Raw genomic sequence first — 24,378 nt, 5'->3', positions numbered from 1 at the left:
TCCAAATCTATAGTATGGTTCCAAATTTTGGAATTTTAGTTTTAAGGCAATACCTACACTTTATAAAAATCACTGAATTGAATTGTCTTGAAGGTCTTTCCCAAGTCTGATAATTCATCAAAGCAAACCAACAGCTGTGGCTATGGTGAAACCAAAGTGGTGTACCCAAATGTGTAACAAGTTTCCTAGATGACTCTGGTGCTCACCACGGTTTAAGAAAATGAGGCTAAGAAAGTTGTCATCATTTTGTCTCAGAATATGGCACATTAATATGCTGAAATAAAAAAACAGCCTTAAATCCTTCCCTGATCTTCCTTCCCCTCTCTGTGTCTCTGACCCTTTTTTTCCCAAAGCACCAGGAGGGGTTCTCTGTGGAAAATCTCTTATCTGAGTGAGCAAATGTCTACTAAGAGAAACACACTTGTCTTCAAGCCCCCTTCCTGGGAATATTATTAAATGGCCAATAGAAATTAACCACCAGAGAAGAGAAGAGGCTGGGAGTTGTTACCATGGCCAGACTGACTTTTCATCTATTCTGCTGTGGCTGCTTTAAGAGATTACCTGGGGAACTGTATCTGCATAAGAAGAAAACCTTTGTTCAGTGGGCTGTTCTGCTCCTCACCTTTCTGTAACTCATGCAAACTTTCTGAAACTTCTTTCAGTCCCATTCATCATCCAAACAGAATCATTTACAAATCCCTGCTTATCTTTGAGTTCACTCATTTATGGGTTCCCCAACCCTCTCCCCAATGAAGAGGATATTTAAGAATCAAACATCTGGCTCTTTTTTCTTTATTCTTTTATTTTTTTTTACTTTTTTATATTATGTTGTGGCTCCCATGCATTATGCATGTTATTAAATTCATTATGTATTTTTTCTACAATGGAGAGAAAAGGGATTACCCCCCTTCTACCCATATACCATTGATCATGAATACTCTTAAAAACAAATTAATACAAATTTACTTGGAAAGTTTTATTACAGTGCTTTAAGATGTATTACCATTATTTGTCAGAAATTGCCACTCTTCTGGTCCACTTGGGCTTGCAAAAATTGCTGTCACTTCTCTACTCAAATGCATAAATCCTTGCCTACACCTTGCCTTCATCTCTGCATGCTATGAGAAGCTACATGCTTCTCTGTGACCTTTGGGCTTAAGCCACACATCACTCTTTTTAAACCGCATGCTTTGCAGCATTTAATTTGGGTCACCCGTTAGACTTCTTCCAAGAGCAAAATATAAAGAATGTACAAACATTCAATGTAAAATTTGTTATTTGTAGCAACTTCAACAATAAAAAGAAAGTTTTTTATTGGATATTTAGTCTCTGAAAAAAATCAAATTTTCTTTTTCTTTTCTTTTCTTTCTTTTTATTTTTTGAGATAGGGTCTTGCTCTGTGGTCCAGGCTGGTCTCCAACTCCTTAGCTGAAACGATTCTCCTGCTTCGGCCTCTCAAAGTGTTAGAATTACAGGTGCAAGCCACAACATCCATTTAAAATCGGTTTAAAACAAATCAAACACACAAAAAAAGAATTCAGTAAATATTGCATGTCTATAGTGTCTGAGGCCTTGACCCTTAGGTTTATAACCTTGTTGTGTGATGCAATAAATAAGGAAACAAAAAGGTAAATAGCACTTCTATCCTCACCAAACAATAATAATTCAACACAACAGAAGATCTGGCACTGGAAATGTAGATACTTTATGACTATTAAATGAAAATAAATAAGTGAATGAATGAGGGAATGAACAAAATCGACAAATCAATGGTATAGAGAATTCTATCAAATTTTAGGATAAAACAAATGTTACTTTAGGCTAGTGAGAATCTAGAAACCTTTCTGGAAAAAGTAAAAAAAAAAAGTCCAAAATAATTGAGACAGTTAAATATATTCTATAATTATTCAAACTAAAGGACTCCTTAAAAATTGGCCAGTTTCTTGTATTTTTCAACTGTTTAGTTAATAGAAAAATAACTAATATTTGAGCATACAAATATCTGAGTAGATTTAGAAAACTGCAAAGATAGAGTTTTACATCAATCTGCAAGAGTTTCTTTTCTTAATTTTGTTTTTGGGCCAACACACTGTGGCAGAGTGAATATTTTAAAAACCTCAGTCGTCAACGTTCACAACAAAACCCTTCTTCATAAACCAATAGCAGGAAGCAAGACAGTAATGGATCTATTAAGGCTCAGAACCTGATATCCTGAAGTATGGCCCCTCTGCATGCTAACTACTTTGATCTAAAGGAGACTGGAAGGCAAGGCCTCAAAAGCAAGGTCTCTCTGACCTTCTCTTATCCTCCTAGCTCTGACCCTCCTTTTTCACCAATGCTTATTATAGAAACCAAAATTCCTTTTCTCTAAGTTGGTCATAGAAACAAGAACTTCTCTCCTCCAAAGCGAGCCATAAAACCTAGAAAGGTCACTCTCACAAACTCTCTTCTCCACTGATGACTCTCATTCCAGACGAGTCCTCCCACACAACCTAGAGGAAGGAATGCAGCACAGAGAGGCCAAGAAGAATCTGGACAGGACCTGCTGGGTTTTCCTCGATTAAATAAATTCGTTGTGTTTTTCTATTGTTAACCTAACTTTTGCTGTAGGAGTATTGCTGTAACCATTATGGTGGGTGAGGAAACGTATCACATCTTTCCAGCCCTACAGGTCTATTGATTCACTGAAGTCCTGTTACATTTGTAGAGAAAATCACTCTAAATTGCTTAATGACCTATGCAAAATAACATATTAAGTCATTTTTACTTGTGTGTGCCTCTGATTGTGGGAACAAGATGGAAATGCTTTGATTCCGAAAATGCTGATGTTTACCTGCTAAATACATCCAGAATACACATAAATACAGTAAAGAAAAAATAAAAAAAAAAGTGAAACCACAACATTCTAACAGCTGTTGCTGCCTTCCAGCTAATGGGTCTTATTTTGGGAAAAAGCAGCAATTAAATGTTAAAATCTGTGTGTGCGTAACGTGTGTAGGGCAGATTAAAAAGTGTCAGGGCTCAGGAAAACACTATTACACCCTCCCCCATCTGTTTAATATAAAGAAGTATTTTTTCTCTCACCTCTACCAACCCACACACAAAAAAGACCTGTCTGAAGGAGACAGAAATTAAACTCCCAGACTGAATGGTTTGCTTTTCTGTCCAGCACAGAGGAACATTGATGATTTACTACATTTTGCACACTTTCATTACACAAAACATCACTTACAGCACTTTTGTGATTAACTAATTAAGTCATTAGACACAAAGGTGCTTATCATGAGATAATTACATCCCAGGGATATTAAGACAGAAACAGAGCCCAGCTTGAAATAGGAGTCCTTGCTATGACAAGGGCTCCTTCATTACACAAAGGGTATCCAGGTAGGCAGGTGGAGGAGATGAAAGATATGTGTTTCTCCACCAAGAGAGTTGAGGTTAGAGGTCAAAGTGAAAAACTCTTGACATCCAGATTTGACTCAATTATATAAACTCCACTAATCGGTGCCAGGGCGTCCACAGGGCAGGTGTATGGGTCACTCAGAATGCAGACGACCGTAAAAGTGCACCAGGAGTATGGGAAGAGCCAACCACTGAGCTGAATGCATTTGTTACAACTTCCCTGGAGGTCTAATTTCTGATAAAATTAAACATGCAAAGAGATATCTCTGCCTGGCAAACATAAATCAAAGGTTTCCTAATGTGGTTTTGAAAACTATCAGATCATATCACTTGATGGTAACCAAGAAGGGAAATATTTTTCCCTAAGTGCTCATCTCAATAACACTATATATACATTCACAGATACATGTTGAGTGTATATGTGAATACATTCTTATACAAGCAAATATCCATACATACAGGCACATATGAATGAAAATACAGAAGGGCCAACATTTAACAAAGGTATGCAGGCTTGTAAGATTGTTATTAACCACTAAAGAGAAAGCTTATTATCACTACTAGCATAATTAAAATACCTTTAATTTTATAACTTGCTACACAAGAGTTGATGTGCAAAAATATATACACACATATAAACCTATTAAACTCCATTCAGAAAAGACGTGGGGCATTCCTTTCTAAACAGATCTTCTGATACATGTGGTTTTATTTATCTAATGATGCATTATAAAGCTAGCCATATCAAATGCAATGTGTTTTGAGTTATAATGATAACTCAAAGCCATATTACATTTATATATATTTGTTAATTATTATTAAATTAAATTTTATTAATATCTTTTATAAATGTAGGTGGTATAAGTGCAATTGTGTTATGTGTATGTACGGTGTAGCAGTGAAGTCCGGGCTTTCAATATAACCGTCACCCAGAGTTGTAACCTTTAGGTAATTCCTCATCTATCACTCCCCATTTTCATGAGTCTCCAATTTCTCCAATTATTTTACTTTCTATGTTCATGTGTACATATTATTTGGCTCCAACTTATAAGTGATAACATGCAGTTTGACTGTCTCTGAGTTATTTCACTTAAAATAATGGTTTCCAGTTCCATCCATCTTGCTTTAAGAGACATGATTTTATTCTATCTTATTGCTGAGTAGTATTTGATGTTGTGTGTGTGCACATGTGTGTATACACAAATATAAATGTATATACACACACACATATATACACACACTACATTTCTTTTTAGAATCATCTACTGATGTACACTTAGGTTGAATACATATCTTTGCTATTGTAAATAGTTCTGTGACAAATATATGAGTGCAGGCATGTTTTTACAAGAAATTCTTTTTATTTGAATAGATACCCACTAGTGAGATTGCTAGATTAAACGGAAGTTCTATTGTTAGTTTCTCTAGAAATAATCATATCATTTCCCATACAAGTTGTACTAATTTACAACCCCACCAATCGTGTATAAGCATTTTCTTTTCTCTGCATCCTTGCCAATATCTGCTGTTTTTTTACCTTTTAATAATAATCATTATGACTGGTATAAGATGATATCTCATTGCAGTTTTAATTTACATTTCCCTAATGATTAGTGATGTTGAGCATTTTTCATGTTTTTTGCCCATATGTATACCTTCTTTTGAAAAATGTCTGTTCATGTCCTTTGTCCACTTTTTAATAGAGTTATTTTTTTTTTTGCTTGTTGAGTTATTTGAGTTCCTTTTAGATTCTGGATAGTAGTTCTCTGACCGATGCATATTTTGCCAGTATTTTTCCCCATTTTGTCAGCTGTCTTTTTACTCTGTTGTTTATTTCTTTTGCTGTGCATAAGCATTTTAACTTAATGAAGTCCCATTTGTCTATTTTTTGTTTTTCTTATATTTGTTTTTGTGGTCTTAGTCATAAATGTTTTTCCTTGGCCAATGTCCAAAAGAGTTTTGCTTAGGTTTGCTTGTCGGATTTTTAAAGCTTCAGGTGCTCCATTTGAATTCTTAATCCATCTTGGGTTAATTTTTGTATATGGTGGAACATACGGGTCCAGTTTCATTATTCTACATATGGTTACTCCATTTTCCTAGCACCATTTATTGATTAGGGTGTCCTTTTACCAGTGTATGATTTTGTTGACTTTGTTGAAGATCAGTTTGTTGTAGGTATGTGACTGTATTTCTGAGTTCTCTATTCTATTTCATTGATATTTCTGTCTGTATTTATTCGGGTGCCATACTTTTTTTGGTTACTGTGTTCTTGTAGTATAATTGTTAAGTCAGGTAATATGATACCTCCAGTTTTGATCTTTTTGCTTAGGATTGCTTTGGCTAGCTTTTTGCTGTTGTTGTTCCATGTAAATTTTAGGATTTTCTTTCTTTTCTTCCTTTGTTCCTTCCTTCTTTCCTTCCTTCCTTCCTTCCTTCCTTCCTTCCTCTCTCTCTCTGTCTCTCTCTCTCTCTCTTTTTTTGAGACTGAGTTTTGATCTTGTTGCCCAAGCTGGAGTGCAACAGTGCGATCCTGGCTCCCTGCAACCTCCACCTCCTGGGTTCAAGCAAGTCTCCTGCCTCAGCTTCCCAAGTAGCTGAGATTACTTCCCAAGTAGCACGCACCAACACACCCAGATAATTTTGTACTTTTAGTAGAGATAGGTTTTTGCCATGTTGGTCAGGATGGTCTGAAACTCCTAACCTCAGTTGACCCCCCTACCTTGGCTTCCAAAAGTGCTGAGATTACAGGAGTGAGCCACCATCCCCGGATCTAGGAATTTTTTAGAAAAAATTCTGTGAAAAGCCAGGCGCAGTGGCTCACACCTATAATCCCAGCACTTTGGGAGGCCGAGGCTGGTGGATCATGAGGTCAAGAGATGGAGATCACCCTGGTCAACAAGGTGAAACTCCGTCTCTACTAAAAATACAAAAAATTAGCTGGGCATGGTGGCGCGTGCCTGTAATCCCAGCTACTCGGGAGGCTGAGGCAAGAGAATTGCCTGAACCCAGGAGGCGGAGGTTGCGGTGAGCCGAGATCGCGCCATTGCACTACAGCCTGGGTAACAAGAGCGAAACTCCGTCTCAAAAGAAAAAAAAAAAAAAAAAAAAAAAGAAGAAGAAAGAAAAATCTGTGAAAAAAAAAAACTTTTCAACATTGGCTACTAATTTTTCTACATTAGTTTTGTATCCTGAGCCTTTACTAAGTTTATATGTTAAATCTAGGAGTCTTTTGGAAGAGTCTTTAGAATTTTCTAGGAATAAGATTACATTCTCAGCAAACACAGATAATTTGACTTCCTCATTTCCAGTTTGAATGCTTTTCATTTCTTTCTCTTGTCGGATTGCTCTGCCTAGGGCTTCTAATAGTAGGTTGAATAGGAGTGGCAAAAGTGCTTAGGGGAAATGCTTTAAACTTCTTCCCATTCAGTAATGTTGGTTGTGGGTTTGTCTTATACAGCTTTTATTATTTTCAGATATGTTCCTCCTATGCCTACTTTATTGAGAGTTTTTAATTATGGAGGGATGCCAAATTTTATCAAATACTTTTTCTGGGTCTGCAGAAATGATCACATGGTTTTTGTTTTTAATTTTGTTAATATGGTGAATCACATTTATTGATTTAAATTAAATCAATATTTAAATCAATATTTAAATCAATAAATGTGATTCAGCATATTCCATATATTAAAACATCCTTGCATCCTTAAAATAAAAGCTACTTAGTCACAGTATATTATCTTTCCGATTTGCTATTAGATTTGTTTAAATAGTATTTTATTGGATATTTTAACATTTATATTCATCAGAGATATTAGCTTTTCTTTTTTATTGTGTCTTTGCCTAGCTTTTGTTTCAGGGTAATACTGGCTTCATAGCATGGGTTAGGGAGGATCCTTTCCTTCTTGATTTTTTGGAACACATTTAATAGGATTGCTACCAGTTCTTTGTACATCTGGTAGAATTTGGCTGTGAATTCATCTGGTCTTGGGCTTTTTCATTGTTGTTGTTGGGAGATTATCATGTTTTCAATGGAGATTATCATGTTTTTAATTGAAAGTGATTATTAAAAAAAAACAATACCAAGAAAATGCAAAATGGATATTTAGTTAGAGAAGATATTTGCTTTAGCAGAGATGATAAAATATGGAAAACTTGTGAAGTCCCTTAAGCTGCTCTGTGATTCCAATCACTTAAGATTACTGGAATCTTAATTTCAGGTTTGAAACTAAACTGTCAATTTTATAAATCTTTTCTAAATACACTATATACATGAATTAAAAATATACGTGTGAAAGATAGAGCCTAGTGGTGTAAAACTAACATTTTCCAGAATGTCAGCAGATCTAAGTTCAGGAACAACATCTCTCCTACCAGCTTTGTGTTTGAAGAAACTCACTTAGCATTTCTTTAACTCAACTTTCATATCTGTAAAATAAGTCATCTAGAGCTGTCCCTTTTCCTATCCACATAATCTATAATCTTCCATAACCTACATCTCTCTCTCTCTCTCTCTCTCTCATACACACACATACACACACACACACACACACTCTCTCTCTCTCTCTCACACACACACACACACACACATGCATGCACATACACACACACAATAGGTCAAAACTTTTCCAAAATGATTTGGAAAGCTGCCCATTTAAAAAAAAATAATAGCTTATATAATTAATGCTCATTTGCTTTTCAAATAATTGCAGTCTTGTATTAGAATAAACAATACATTAGTACAAAGCCAAAGTTAGTAACATGCTCATGATTTTGTATTATTCTTCTCTGTGTTTCCTAATTGCCTATCCATTGCCATGCAAGAATGTGATTCACAGACAAGAGACTAGAACTGACTGTGTGCCATGGTCCCTTCCCTTACAATCTTGCAACCCATGTGAGAAAAGTAAGTCAATACAGTACTCAAGAAAATACATAACTGAATGTTAATTATGGCTTAAAAACTCAAAGCTCTACAGGCATTCATAAGATAACTTTTCAAAAATGACTTGAAGGAATGTGCAAACAACTTGGATGAGGAGAAGAGCAAGAAGGCTTCCGAACAAGCAGTGCATACGGTAGTTTGAAAGAAAGTGCAGAAGTGGAAATAAGGCAGAATCAGGGAAAGAACTCAGCAACAGAGACTGCACACTGAAGGCTGTGAAAATCTACCCCACCAAAATATGGTGTCATCTGCTACTCTTAGTTCATCCTGGTTTTACAACAGTTTATAAAGTGACATAAAAATATTTGGCTTTAAGATTTGTTTTTGGTTTTTTTTTTGGTTGTAGGTGAAAGATTTATGGATACTATTAGTATTTTTAAATATAGATAAAATCTGGGAATATTCCACACTGATGAGGTCTTGGAGAAATGAGCACCATTTACCAGTGCTGGTGAAAATCTCATCAGACCTATATTTCTAAGAAACATGTTGCCAAAATGTGTTAAAATCCTTAAAAGTATTTTATATCCTTTAGCTTAGTTAATTCTACTTTAGAGATTGTTCTTGAAGGCAAAAATAAAATAAAATAAAATAAAATAACCTACCAAATTACATATAAATGCTTTAAGCACAAAAACATTTATTATGGTTCTTGTAATAGGTGAAAATTATAATAATTTAAAGTTTTTAACAATGGATATTGATTACATAAATATAGTATAGCCACATAGTGAGTATTATACAGTCATTAAAATATTGAATAAGCACAAATTCCTATCAATTAAACATAATACATTAATTTCAATATGTATGCACATGCACACATATACAGAAAAGTTCAGGAATCATTTAAATTTGAAAATGTTAACAGCTATTAACTCTGGGAAGTGGGATAAAAAGTGTTTCATTTGTTCTTTTATGTTTGTATATTTTATCATTATTTCACAATGTCTATACTACCTGCACACTAAAATTTTCTAAAATCAAAAAATCACTCAAGATGATATTTATAATGTGAAAGATACTCTATTTTAATTTGAGATATAAATATACAAAAGGCATACACAATTTATTTGGCATTATTGACATGATTTCTCCATGCTGGCTTTTTAAACAGCCTATCTTCCTGATTCATGTTCTCCTATTCACTTCTACGTGATTCATGTTCTCCTATTCACTTTTCACCTCTCTGGTGAGTCCTTCTGTCTGCAGTACTGGCCTCTTTTCTTCTGCTGATTCTCTATGTGCAGATGTATCTTCAGGTTCTGCTTTGCTTCCTACCTTTTACTGCTTCCATTTTCCCCTCCAGAGCTCATCTACTAAAACCTATATATTAACCATGCGCTAAATTTTATCTTCAGCCAGACCTGCAAGATATTTCCACATGGATGTTCCATAATGACTGAAACTGTACATCAGGACTCTGAATTAATTGCATAGCCCAGAAATCTAATCCTCTTCCTTGACTCCATTTATTGGCCATGGCTCCATAATTTATAAGCTAAGCTGAAAATCAGGAAGCCATTATTGACTTTTCCCTCTCCCTCACCCCTGCCTTCTTCCAAACAATCACTAGCCTTGCTGATTTTACCTCTTAAATATTTCTGGAATCTATCACCTCCTCTTTCTTAAATACAACTGTCCTGAATCAGCTCATGTCATCACTTTCCTAAAACACTCCAATAGCTTCCCAACTGGTTTTTGTGTTTTAAGTTTTGTCCTTCTCGTGTTCATTCTACAAGGATTGGCCGGAAGATCATGCTTTAGCAGTAAATCTAAATAATTCACTCTCCTGCTTTAAATCCTCCAACAGCTCTTTGTGGCTTATAGGATACATTCTAAGTGCCTTGATGCAGTTTGCAGAATTTTTTTTTGCTTTCTGAGAATTTCATCTCAGCAAATGCACACCTGATTAAATTTCCATCCACATGTTGTGCTTCTCTAGCCATTGTATAGCCACTTTGCTTTAGCGTTTATCATCCTTTCCATCCAAAGTCCATTGGGCAGCTGATTCCTACTTACCTGTTAAGACTCATTTCAGGTTTCACCTTCTCCAGGAAGTGTTACTCACTCATCAGATGGCCAGTGGTGTGCTGGTGCCAGTTCCTGTGAGCTCATGAGAAACAATTATTCCATTTTCAGGAATTTTATGAGCTGGTAGCTAAACAAAGGTAGTAATAAAAATTAATTTATATAAATTTATCATTAAGTAAATTATATGAAAAACAAAAGCAAAATATACTTAAACCCATCACTTTTTAATTATTTATGCTATTTTGCAGTTACTTACACTTATTGTATTTTTATGGCAGAAATACTATGTAAGAATTAACACATCTCTTCCTAATTTCCCATTCACTGGCATTACACTGGTTGCAATGAAAAAATTTACACCACAGAAATCTGAAAAGAGGTTGAGGAGGAGGAGGAGGAGAAGAAGGAGGAGGAAAAGGAAGTTGATTCAAGAGAGCTTTTGAACCAAAATCTGTGTGGTGGATCCTTGTACAAAATCTGTTTGTTGGGTCCTGGTGTATTTTGTATGTCATTACTCCATCTACTTCTGTATTTTTTACACTTATCAAAATATATTTAAAAATCTAAGAATTGGGAAGATCCAAGATGGCCAAATAAGAGCAGCTCTGAGTGCAGTTCCCAGCAAGAACAACACAGAGAGTGAGTGATCACTGCATTTCCAAACGAGTTTTCACTGCCCACAGACCAGGAGATTTCTGGGCTGAAAAGTGCCATGAGTTTCCAGCATGGCTGTTTCAGCCAGTGTTGTGGGTTGGCACACAGAAACTCACACAAATCTGGGTGGCCATTTCAACTGGTGCCTGGAATGCCTGGGAAACAGAGCCACCCATTCAACTGAAGGGAAGGGGGCTGAGATAGAAAGCGAGGTGATCTGGCTTGGCGGGTGCCACCCATACAAAATAAGCAATCTGAAATGCCCTGGATTGAGAGCTTTGCAGCAAGCACAGTTGGACCCAGGATGGTCCAGCTCAGTGGGGGGAAGGGCATCCACCACTCCTGAGGCAGTACACCAATACTGAGGCAGTTCTAACTGTACCTCTATAAACAACACCTCAAGGAAGTTCACACAGCAGCTGGGCAGAGCCCACAGCAGCTCAGCAATGCCTCTGCTGGCAGACTGTGACTAGATTATCTCCGTGCTGGGCAAGGCATCTATGAAAAAAGGCAGCAACATGTCAGGAACTTATAAATAAAGCCCAGCCTTCCTAGAACAGAGCACCTGGGAAAGGTGGCGATTATGAGTTCCACTGCAACTGACTTAAACGAACCTGCCCAGCAGCTCTGCACAGAACAATGAAGCTCCCAGTTCAGCACTTAAGCTCCTATAAGGGACAGACTGTCTCCTTAAGCAGCTTCCAACCCCCATATACCCAAAGAGACACTTCTTAAAGGAGAGCTCAGGCTGATATCTGGCAGGTAACTTTCTGGGATGAAGATATCAGAAGAAGAAACCAGCAGTAACCCTTACTGTTCCACAGTCCTCGTGGGTGATCCCCAGGCAAGCAGCATCTGGAGTGGACTTCCAGCAGTCCTCCAGCAGAGGGTCCTGACTGTTAGAAGGAAAACTAAGAAACAGAAAGAAATAGCTTCAACATCAACAAAAAGGATGTCCACTCAGAAATCCCATCCAAAAGTCATCAGCTACAAAGATCACAGGTAGATAAAGCCACGAAGATGAGAAGAAACCAGAGAAAAAAGGACGAAAACACCAAAAACCAGAACACCTCTCTTTCTCCAAGGGATCACAACTCCTCACCAGCTAGAGAACAAAGCTGAATGGAGAATGAATCTGATGAACTGACAGAAACAGGCTTCAGAAGGTGGATAATAAGAAACTTCTCAGAGCTAAAAGAACATGTGCTAACCCAATGCAAAGAAACTAAGAACTTTGAAAAAAGGTTATATGAGATGCTAACTAGAATAAACAGCTTAGAGAAGAATATAAATAACTTGATGGAGCTGAAAAACACAGCACAAGAACTTCACAAAGCATACACAAGTTTCAATAGCCAAACTGACTGAGCAGAAGAAAGGATATCAGATATTGAAGATCAACTCAATGAAATAAAATCAGAAGGCAAGGTTAGAGAAAAAATAGTGAAAATAAATGAACAAAGCCTCCACAAAATATGGGATTATGTGAAAAGACCTAATCTACATTTGATAGGTGTCTCTAAATGTGACAGAGAGAATGAATCCAAGCTGGAAAATACTCTTCAGGATATTATCCAGGAGAACTTCCCCAACCTAGCAAAGCAGGCCAACATTCAAGTTCAGGACATACAGAGAACACCACAAAAATATTCCTCAAGAAAAGCAACCTCAAGCAACATAAATGTCAGATTCACCAGAGTTCAAATGAAGGAAAAAATGCTAAGGGCAGCCAGAGAGAAAGATCATGTTACCTACAAAGGGAAGCCCATCAGACTCACAGCAGATCTCTCAGCAGAAACCCTGCATGCCAGAAGAGAGTGGAGGCCAATATTCAATATCCTTAAAGAAAAGAACTTTCAACCTAGAATTTTATATCCAGCCAAATTAAGCTTCATAAGTGGAAAAGTAAAATCCTTTACAATCAAACAATTGCTGAGAGATTTTGTCACCACCAGGCCTGCCTTACAAGAGCTCCTGAGAGAAGCACTAAACAAGGAAAGGAACAACCAGTACCAGCCACTCCAAAAATGTACCAAATGGTAAACACTATCAACGCAATAAAGAAAATATGTCAACTAATGGGCAAAACATCCAGCTAGCATCAAAATGGCAGGATCAAATTCACACATAATAATATTAACTCTAAATGTAAATGGGCTAAATGCCCCAATCAAAAGACACAGACTGGTCAATTGGATAAAAAGTCAATACCTGTTGGTGTTCTGCATTCAGTAAACCCATCTCACATGCAAGGACAAACATAGGCTAAAAATAAATGGATGGAGAAAGAGTTATCAAGCAAATGGAGAGCAAAAAAAAAAAAGTAGGAGTTGCAATCTAGTCTCTGATAAAATGAACTTTAAACCAACAACGATAAAAACAGACAAAGAAGGATATCACATAATGGTAAAAAGATCAATGCAACAAGAAGAACTAAGAATCCTAAATGTATACACACCCAATACAGGAGCACCCAGACACATAAAGCAAGTTCTTAATGACCTACAAAGAGACTTAGACTCCCACACAATAATAGTGGGAGACTAACACTCCACTGTCAACATTAGACAGATCAACAAGACAGAAAATTAACAAGGATATTCAGGACTTAAACTCAGATCTGGACCAAGTGGACCTAATAGACATCTACAGAAATCTCCACCCCAAATCCGCAGAATATACATTCCTCTCAGCACGACATTGCACCTACTCTAAAATTGATCACATAATTGGAAGTAAATCGCTCCTCATCAAATGCAAAAGAACGGAAATCTTAAGTCTCTCAGACCACAGGGAAATCAAATTACAGCTCGGGATTCAGAAACTAACACAGAACCACACAACTTCATGAAAACTGAACAACTGGCTCCTGAATGTCAACTGAATAAACAATGAAATTAAGGCCAAAATAAAGATATTCTTTGAAACCAACAAGAATGAAGACACAGCATACCAGAGTCTCTGGGGCACATTTAAAGTAGTGTCTAGAGGGAAATTTAGAGCAATAAATGCCCACATGAGAAGCAAGGAAAAATCTAAAATCGACACCCTATTTTCAAAATTGAAAGAGCTAGAGGAGCAAGATCAAAAAAAACTCAAAACCTAGCAGACGACAAGAAATAACTAAGATCAGAGCAGAACTGAAGGAGATAGAGTCACAAAAAACCCTTCAAAAAATCAATAAATCCAGGAGCTGGTTTTTTGAAAAGATCAACAAAATAGACAGACTGCTAGCCAGATTAATAAAAAAGAAAAGGGAAAAGAATCAAATAGAGCAACAAAAAATGACAAAGGGGATATCACCACCCATTCCACAGAAATACAAACTACCATCAGAGATTACTACAAACCACCAAGAAATGGATATCTCCTGAACACCTGTACCCTCCCAAGCCTAAACCAGGAAGAAGTTGAAATCTTGAATAGACCAATAACAAGGGCTGACGTTGAGGCAGCAATTAACAGCCTACCAACCAAAAAAAGTCCAGGTCCAGACAAGTTCACAGCCAAATTCTACCAGACATACCAAGAGGAGGTGGTACCATTCCTTCTAAAGCTATTCCAAACAAAATAAAAAGAGGGAATACTTCCCAAATAATTTTATGAGACCAACATCATCCTGATACCAAAACCTGGCAGAAACTCAACAAAAAAAAGGAAACTTCAGGCCAGTATCCATGATGAATATAGATGCAAAAATCTTTAATAAAATACTGACACATTGATCACAACAGCACATCAAAAACCTTATCCATCACAATCAAATATGCTTCATCCTGGGGATGCAAGGCTGGTTCAACATATGCTAGTCTATTAATGTAATTCACCACATAAACAGACCAAAGACAAAAGCACATGATTATCTCAATAGATGCAGAAGCCTTCAACAAAATTCAACAGCCCTTTATGCTAAAAACTCTCAATAAACTAGGTATGGATGGAACATATCTCAAAATAATAAAAGCTATTTATGACAAACATACAGCCAATATCATACTGAATGGGCAAAAACTAAAAGCATTCCTTTTGAAATCTGGCAGTTGACAAGGATGCCATCTCTCACCACTCTTATTCAATATGATATTGGAAGTTCTAGCCAGAGCAATTAGGCAAGAAAAAGAAATAAAGACTATTCAATTAGGAAAAGAGGAAGTCAAATTGCCTCTATTTGCAGACAACATGGTTGTATATTTAGAACACTCTATCATCTCAGCCCAAAATCTCCTGAAACTTATAAGCAACTTGAGCAAAGTCTCAGGATACAAAAATCAATGTGCAGAAATCACAAGCATTCTTATACACCAATAACAGACTAACAGAGAGCCAAATCATGAGCGAACTCCCATTCACAATTGCTACAAAGAGAATAAAATACCTAGGAGTACAACTAACAAAGGATGTAAAGGACCTCTTCAAGGAGAACTACCAACCAATGCTCAAGGATATAAGAGAGGACACTAACAGATGGAGAAACATTCAATGCTCATGGTTAGGAAGAATTTTGTGAAAATGGCCATACTGCCCAAAGTAATTTATAGATTCAACAATATCCCCATCAAGAAGCTACCAATGACCTTCTTCACAGAACTGGGAAAAACCACCTTAAACTTCAAATGGAACCAAAAGAAAGCCAGCATAGCCAAGACAATCCTAAGCAAAAAAAACAAAGCCAGAGGCATCACGCTACCTGATTCAAACTATACTACAAGGCTACAGTAATACAGAGATATAGACCATTGGAACAGAACAGAGGCCTCAGAGGCAACACCACACATCTACAACCATATGATCTTTGACAAACCTAACAAAAACAAGCAATGGGGAAAGGATTCCCTGTTTAATAAATGGTGTTGGGAAAACTGGCTAGCCATGTGCAGAGACCCCTTCCTGACACGTTACACTAAAATTAACTCCAGATGGATTAAAGACTTAAACATAAGACCTAACAGTATAAAAACTCTGAAAGAAAACCTAGGCAATACCATTCAGGACATAGGTATAGGCAAGAACTTCATGACTAAAACAACAAAAGCATTGGCAACAAAAGCCAAAATAGACAAATGGGACCTAATTAAATTCCAGACCTTCTGTACAGCAAAGGAAACAATCATTAGACTGAACCAGCAACCAACAGAATGGGAAAAAAAATTTGCAGTCTACCCATCTGACAAAGGGCTAATATCCAGAATCTGCAAAGGACTAAAACAGATTTACAAGAAAAAAACAAACAAACCCATCCAAAATTGGGCAAAGGATATGAACAGACACTTTTCAAAAGGAGACATATACGAGGCCAACAAACATGAAAAAATGCTCATCATTGCTGGTCATTAGAGAAATGCAAATCAAAAGCACATTGAGATACCATCTCACACTAGTTAGAATGGTGATCATTAAAACATCTGGAGATAACAGACACTGGAGAGGATGTGGAGAAACAGAAACACTTGTCTACTGTTGGTGGGAGTGTAAATTAGTTCAACCATTGTGGAAGACAGTGTGGTGCTTCCTCAAGGATCTAGAAATAGAAATTCCATTTGACCCAGCAATCCTATTACTGGGTATACCCCCAAAGGATTATAAATCATTCTATTATAAAGACACAAGCACACATATATTCATTGCAGCACTGTTTACAATAGCAAAGACCTGGAACCAACCCTAATGCTCATCGATGATAGACTGGACAAAGAAAATGTGGCACATATACACCATGGAATACTATGCAGCCATAAAAAATGATGAGTTTGTGTCCTTTGTAGGGACATGAATGAATCTGGAAACCATCATTCTCAGCAAACTGATACAGGACAGAAAACCAAACACAGCATGTTCTTACTCATAGGCAGGTGCCGAACAATGAAAACACATGGACACAGGGAGGGGAGCATCACACACTGGGGTCTGTTGGGGGAGGCCAAGGGAGGGACAGCAGTTGGGTGGGGAGATTGAGGAGGGATAACATGGGGAGAAATGCCAGATATAGGTGACAGGGGGATGGAGGCAGCAAACCACATTGCCATGTATGTACCTATGCAACAATCCAGCATGATCTGCACATGTACCCCAGAACCTAATGTACTATTAAAAAAAAAAAAATCTACGAATCACTTGAATAAAACTCCAAGTATTTTAAATGCATATTTTATATTAGGTTGGCACAAACATAATTGTGTTTTTTACAATGTTGGAATTTGCCGTTTGTTATGCATTCTTAAATAAATGTGGTTATAGTAGACATAAAAAAAGTCAGAAAATCTTACAAATGAAGGTTTAATTTTTCGTTTTGTTGATTTTCTAGGCCTAACAAAATGATGAATAAACTTATAATAATGCAGATTAAACTTTGAAACTATAATATATCTCTTCCTCTTACATTATAAATAACATAAAAAAATGAGAAAATATCATTCCAATATTTAAAAACCACTATCAGATTCAGCCAAGAAGCTTCTCATTCCATTGACAAATGAGAGAAGTTCCAGCATAAATCGTCAGTGTTTCTCTTTCATCTTAATAAGAATATTAAGACACAAATACAGCCGGGCGCGGTGGCTCAAGCCTGTAATCCCAGCACTTTGGGAGGCTGAGGCGGGTGGATCACGAGGTCGAGAGATCGAGACCATCCTGGTCAACATGGTGAAACCCCGTCTCTACTAAAAATACAAAAAATTAGCTGGGCATGGTTGCGCGTGCCTGTAATCCGAGCTACTCAGGAAGCTGAGGCAGGAGAATTGCCTGAACCCAGGAGGCAGAGGTTGCAGTGAGCCGAGATCGCGCCATTGCACTCCAGCCTGGGTAACGAGAGCAAAAACTCCGTCTCAAAAAAAAAAAAAAAAAGAAAAAAAGAAAAAAAAAAGACACAAATAAAAATTTGTGTCAGAATTTTTCATTCATTAATTGTATAATATTTACAATAAGGAGCTGGGCACTGTGGCACATGCCTGTAATCCCAGCACTTTGGGAGGCTGAGGTGGGCAGATCACCTGAGGTCAGAAGTTCAAGATCAGCCTGGCCAACATGGGAAAATTCTGTCTCTACTAAAAATACAAAAATTATCTTGGTGTGGTGGATTACATGTCTGTAATCCCAGGTACTCAGGAGGTTGAGACAGGAGAATCACTTTAATCCAGGAGGTAGAGGTTTCAGTGAGCCGAGATTGCACCGCTGCACTCCAGCTGGGCAACCAATTGAGACTCTGTCTCAAAAAAACCACCAAAATTACAATAAGGAATATATTATATATTTTATTATTTATTATAAATCTCAAGCTATGCATCTTTTATATCTGAATTATAATAAATGTATACAAGTATATACACATGTAACATTTTTTTCGTAACTAGCCAGTTGTGAGACATTTACCAGCACACCATTGTCCAACACTACTTTTTGGGAATATAGTAGAAATGCGCATAATTAGGGTTTGCTCTACTCTTGCTGTCTGTCTTTTTCAAAGCACTTGTTCCCTGGCTGTGTGATCTACTTTGGTGTCCGCCTCCTGCATAGACTGTGATAATCTCAAAGCCGGGAGAAAACATACCTCAAAAGTAAACAGTGCTCATTCCTGGATTAAGAGATTATGGCTATTTGCTTTGAAAATATTTTTACAACTTCAAGATTAATGAGTCTACGTCTGTTAAAACAATTATCACCTTTATAGTTTGCAAAGAGCAGGAAAAAACTTGTTGCAAAACTCTAGTTTATTCTTCATTTCAACTCTTAATACACTCCTGCTACACAGTCACACACTTTTGACCTTTACAGCTGTTTCATCTGGTATTTACTTTCATACTCCTGAATGTAGTACTGATGCTATTTCTTTATCTCTATTATTTGAAGATATATCTATTTCCAAAACACCACTCAAACATACACTCATGCACATATCCACATCTTCTCTCCAACCTCCCAGTATTTAAATTGCAATTTTGAACTAAGTCAGCATGTGTCATATTGTAACTATGCAAATGTTGTTCACTGCTGAATCAAGTAATATACTTTAATTTTGTTTCCTTTCTTATACAAATTTCTGTTTCACCTGAATGTACTATTTGTTTCACATTATTTAACTTGGATTAGGAGTCAGTCTTGAGGAGAAAAGCCACATACCACAGAAGATGAATAAAACAATAGAAAGAGAATGCTTCATGATCATAGACTGCGTATTTCCATAGTTCTTCTATGTGAAAGAATAATTTCTTTTAGTCTGAAGTCATTGCTACTTGGGGTTTCTGCTATGTGAAATTGAACCTAATCCTAAGATCCTAATTTGTATTGCTTTCTTACTTTTTCTTCCTTCTCCTCTCTCTCTCTCTCTCTGTCTCTCTCTCTCTCTCTCTCTCTTCTCTCCCTCTGTCTTTCTCTCTCTCTCTCTTCCAGTCTTTTTAGAACATCAGTTTCTGAGGGCAAAGAAACCTGTGCGAACATAATCACATTACCACATTTTCACAGAAAATCTTTTTTTTTTTTTCTAAGCCTCTGATTCTTCATCAGCACAATTGGTATGGTAATACCTACCTCAAAGTCTTATTCAGAAGATTAAATGATAAAATGCCTTAAAGCACTTATGATAGTGTCTCAAACATAGCTAAATGTAAGAATAAGTGGGAAGAAGGTAATGCTGATAGTTGCGGTTAGTTGAAGTAGCAGCAGCAGCAGCCACAACATTAATGGTAAGGGTCACGGGAGTAGCAGTAACAGTATAAACCTTTCTCTTTTCACAGACTATAATCATCAGCTGTCATATAATTCAATGATCTTCCTGATCCCTTTCCCTCATCATATTTATAAAGAATATCTGTTACATATACACTGGTCATTTGGGACCAGCGTATTCTTCAATTTGGGAAGTGTCCAATATCATCCTATGTGACCAACCCCATAATCCTTTATTAAATCTTTTTCTTTGATTTTCTGGGTCCTGTAGACATCTCTTAGCCCCCCAGAATCATCTCCAAACAGAATATTCTTATGCAAAATGGATTGAAAGCTTAAAAATGTGACCTTTCTCAGCTTGGACTCTGATCACACATATTAGAAACAGTGAAAAAAAAAATTGAGGGTATTTATAATTTGACATTAACGTTTATTTTCAGGTAGGAACTTTGTGACTGTAAGTAATGAACTCAAATGCTTTTAAGAAATCTAGTTATAATCTATCAAAGGAACTGTGTGAAAGTTGGCAACGAAGAATAAAATGAACTTTCAGAATTATGAAAGTATACAGCTTTCTATATATTAACATGGTGATAGATGAGATGGTTTTGGACAGGCAAAGAACTGGGTTACTTTATTTATCATGCTATATTTATAATTTTAATTTCTGCTCTACTTTTAAAGTCAAATACAATAAATGGGACTTAAAGAAACTGAACTGGTTTTGTTCGGTTTATGTTGTTGCTTTTATTTTATTTTATTTTTTGAGACAAAGTTTTGATCTTGTTGCCCAGGCTGGAGTGCAATGGCATGATCTTGGCCCACTGCAACCTCCACCTCCTGGGTTCAAGCGATTCTCCTGTCTCAGCCTCCTGAGTAGCTGGGATTACAGGCATGAACAACGATGCCCAGCTATTTTATATTTTTAGCAGAGATGGGATTTCACCATGTTGGTCAGGCTGGTCTCAAACTTCTGATCTTAGGTGATCCACCCACCTCAGCCTCTCAAAAGTGTTGTGATTACAGGCATGAGCCACTGCACCAGGCCAGTTGCTTTTATTTTTTACTGCAGCATTTTAGAAAATGTGTATTCCACTCCCAGTGTCCACTTTATCGATAGGTTCATTTCTAACTCCCGAATTTGGGCTTTGTTACATGTTGTAGTTCCATTGTAGAGTACTCAGTCTCATACAGCTATACCCAACCCTAAGCAATTACAGAGAATACACAGAGTCAAACCAAAATAGAAAATAAAAGAACGAATGCCCTTGTCTTCCTATGTAAGGAAAAACACTTGGGGCAAAAAAAGACTTCAGTCCAAAAATATAAGCAGATCAAGATATGATATTCCACTATTTATGGAGCACCTGCTCTCTTTCTCTCTCTTATGCTCTCTCTCCTGTGTGTGTGTATGTGTGTGCGTGTGTGTGTGTGTGTGTGTTTGTGTTTGTATTATATGTGTTGTGTGTGTATATATATATACATAGACACATTGTATATAAGTCATTTAACTAGCTGATTTACAAATAATATCTTACATAACCCTCTCCAAACAAAAACAAGATATAGAAATATTTTTCCCATTTTATAAGTGTGAAAGTTGAATCTTGGAAAGATTAGATAAGCCAAAGTCACAAAAACTGTGGTAGAGTTTCACTTGGCATCCAAATTAATTAAAAACCATCCTAAGTATGTTTAAAACTATTTCATGAACAAATAAAATATTACTCAGATCAAACACTACCATATCCCCTCAACAATAAAAAAGGAAATGCTTAATGAAAAAAAAAAAAAAAAAAAGAATATGATCACAAGACAAACATCCAGCACTTCCCAGATAAAGACTAACTTGGAGAATGAGAGTAATTCCTATGTTGTTTTCCAAAGATAACAAGCAGAACATTCAAAGGCTAGAAAAAAATCACATCCAGGACTTGATTTAAGAAATGATTTAAGATTCTTCTAACTCCCATGCCAGTTTGTGTTTAGGCTTAGATGTTCCTCGACTACTATTATTTCTAATTACATATTGCGCTAACATTATTTCTGGTATCCAACAAAAAGCAAAAAGAAAAGAAAAAATCAGAAACAAAGCAACAGTTAATTTACAGGGGGGAAAAAATCTCTAAAATATTTGAATTTATTTGAATTTAATTCGTATTAGAAATATTTCAAGTTTATCCTATCTTAAGTTCTGATTTTGGCTGTTAGGCTTTTCTACATTTCAGCGCAATCAAATACCTGTCAGTTTATCTTAACTTCTGGTAAAACTTAAGAGAAAAACCATTTGCTTATAAAAACAATTGAGCAGCTGATAGAGTCTACATTGATTCAACCAAGAGTTCACAGATGTTCTTAGGTAACAGAAAAGTTAAAAGAAGTGTGGGATTTGATCCGAAAATTATATATTTTAATTTTTGGAATATTGATCCATTGCAAATGAAAATGGAAGTTCCATTTTCTCTAGCTTGACTAAAATGGTTTCCCACAAAGACTCTGGGACCATATTAACATCTTCTATTTTATGTAAATTAGAAGTTAATGAACATAGAAACCATTAGTCTTCACTTATGTTGTATAATTGAATCGATGCAATTGATTTTAAAGTTCAGAAGCATATAGAGGCTTTTAAGACTCTGATTTAACTCTATAAACAAGCCCATCAGGTTGATAAGAATTCCCAGAAGAAACAGAAAGGCAGCATTTACTGAGCTTGGAATTCTACAGGCATGACATGAAATCCTGCTTCTTTTCTTAACCTCACTCCTGTCCTAGGAGAGGGGGTAAGTTATGCAAAACAGAACATAATGAGATTCTCATGTTCAAATTACATGAAGTCTCTATTCTTCCATAAAACTACACAAAAACACACAGAGAAACAAAGAGACAGAGAAATAATCATAGAGGTGCTGGGGAATGTCCTATAACATGTATAAACAAGCTGAATTTTTATTTGAGTTTGAGGAGAAATATTATTGGACCATGTTCAGTGGTGACCCAGTAACTCTTTCTGAATAATAGCTCTTTCTGCTCCCCCACTGGGATTTCTGAGAGCTCTGCATTTACCTCACAGTGGTATGAGCCATGTGGTCACATCCTATAAAGTCATCACTTTCTAAGGTCATCAGATATATGGAGAAAAGGCCAAGAAGCCTTCTTACTGAAGTCTTTGACTTCAAAGTCAACAGCAGTGCACCATCAATTTAGTTAGAAAACAAGAATGACTTACTTTCCCATTTCTGAACAAGGATTTCTTCTGAATTAAGCCTCACTTTTATTTAAAACAAGCAAACGAATGAACAAACGCTGCCTGACTGCAGTTGTAGTCTTCTAACAGATGCAATTGATTTCTCTAAACAAATACTATTTCTTTGAAGTAATAACTTACTGTATCAAGAAATGACTGGGCATGGTGGCCCATGCCTGTAGTTCCAGCTACTCAGGAGGCTGGGGCAGGGGGATGGCTTGAGCCTGGGAATTTGAGGTGGCAGTGAGCTATCATCATGCCCCTGCACTCCTGCTTGAGTGGCAAAGCTAGATCCTATCTCTAAAATAGATTAAATAAAAATAAAATATAGGAATTCGCAGTTTTATCCTCTGCCATCATCATGGGTGTGGTTTTCTAGTTCTCTCCCCAGCCCTGCCCAACCATGTGGCTGCTGAGGAATCCAAAAGAAACCATGAGTGAAAATCACAAAATATGATCATCTCATCATCTTGAAAACAACTACAGATTCAAGAGGTTTTAGTTTCTGTACATTGATAAAGAAGAATATTAGAAAAATTAAAATATTTCTCCAGAGGAAAAATCTACTAGCCCATCAACAGAAATTATATATGTGACTAAATATATATAATATATAAGTATATATAATGTAGTATGTAATATGTGTATATTATATATTAATATATTATGTATAAGAAATGTGTATGTAATGCATTACACACATATGTTGTGTATATTATCTAATATAGATTATATATATTACATAGTAATATATATACATATTATGTAGTATGTCTATATCATATATATGTATATAATATACATATATTATATACATACATGCATTATATGCATGTTATAGGTATATATAATGTTATGCAGTCTACATTATATATTGTATACATTATATACAGTATACAGTACATTGTGTACATTATATACAATATAATATACATTGTATACATTATATGCACATATACATATATGTATATATACACAAAATATATATTTATATAATATACATATATACCATATACATATATTAGATATTTTAATGTATATATTTTTTCTGTACTAACCACTTTTATTCAAAATTAAGCTTCAAAAATACCAATATTTTAGTGTTCACTTTTCATTTTTTACTATTAAGGGTCTATATTTGAAGCTACAAGCTACAAAGCCTTTTTCAAATTTCCAAAGCCAGCTCCCTAGAAGCATAGGACAGGAAAAGTAAAAAATCATGCCAAATATATATACCTACCAAAAAGAAAAGCAAGTATATCTGCTATCTGCCTGTCTGTAGATTTCTGACAATGACCGGGGTAGTCACCTACACCCTGAAGTCAAGTGTCTACACAATGAGATTCCTTCAGCCCTCCCAACTGTTCAGCCCCTGGTATTTGTTACAGCCATGCATTGCTGTGCCACTCTGATTTAAACCGCACGTTGCTTTTTCCTT

Source organism: Saimiri boliviensis, chromosome 2 (genome assembly GCF_048565385.1).
Source record: "Saimiri boliviensis isolate mSaiBol1 chromosome 2, mSaiBol1.pri, whole genome shotgun sequence".
In the NCBI taxonomy this organism is placed as follows: domain Eukaryota; kingdom Metazoa; phylum Chordata; class Mammalia; order Primates; family Cebidae; genus Saimiri; species Saimiri boliviensis.
The sequence above is the reverse complement of the archived record's forward strand: the minus strand, read 5'-3'. Positions refer to the sequence as shown.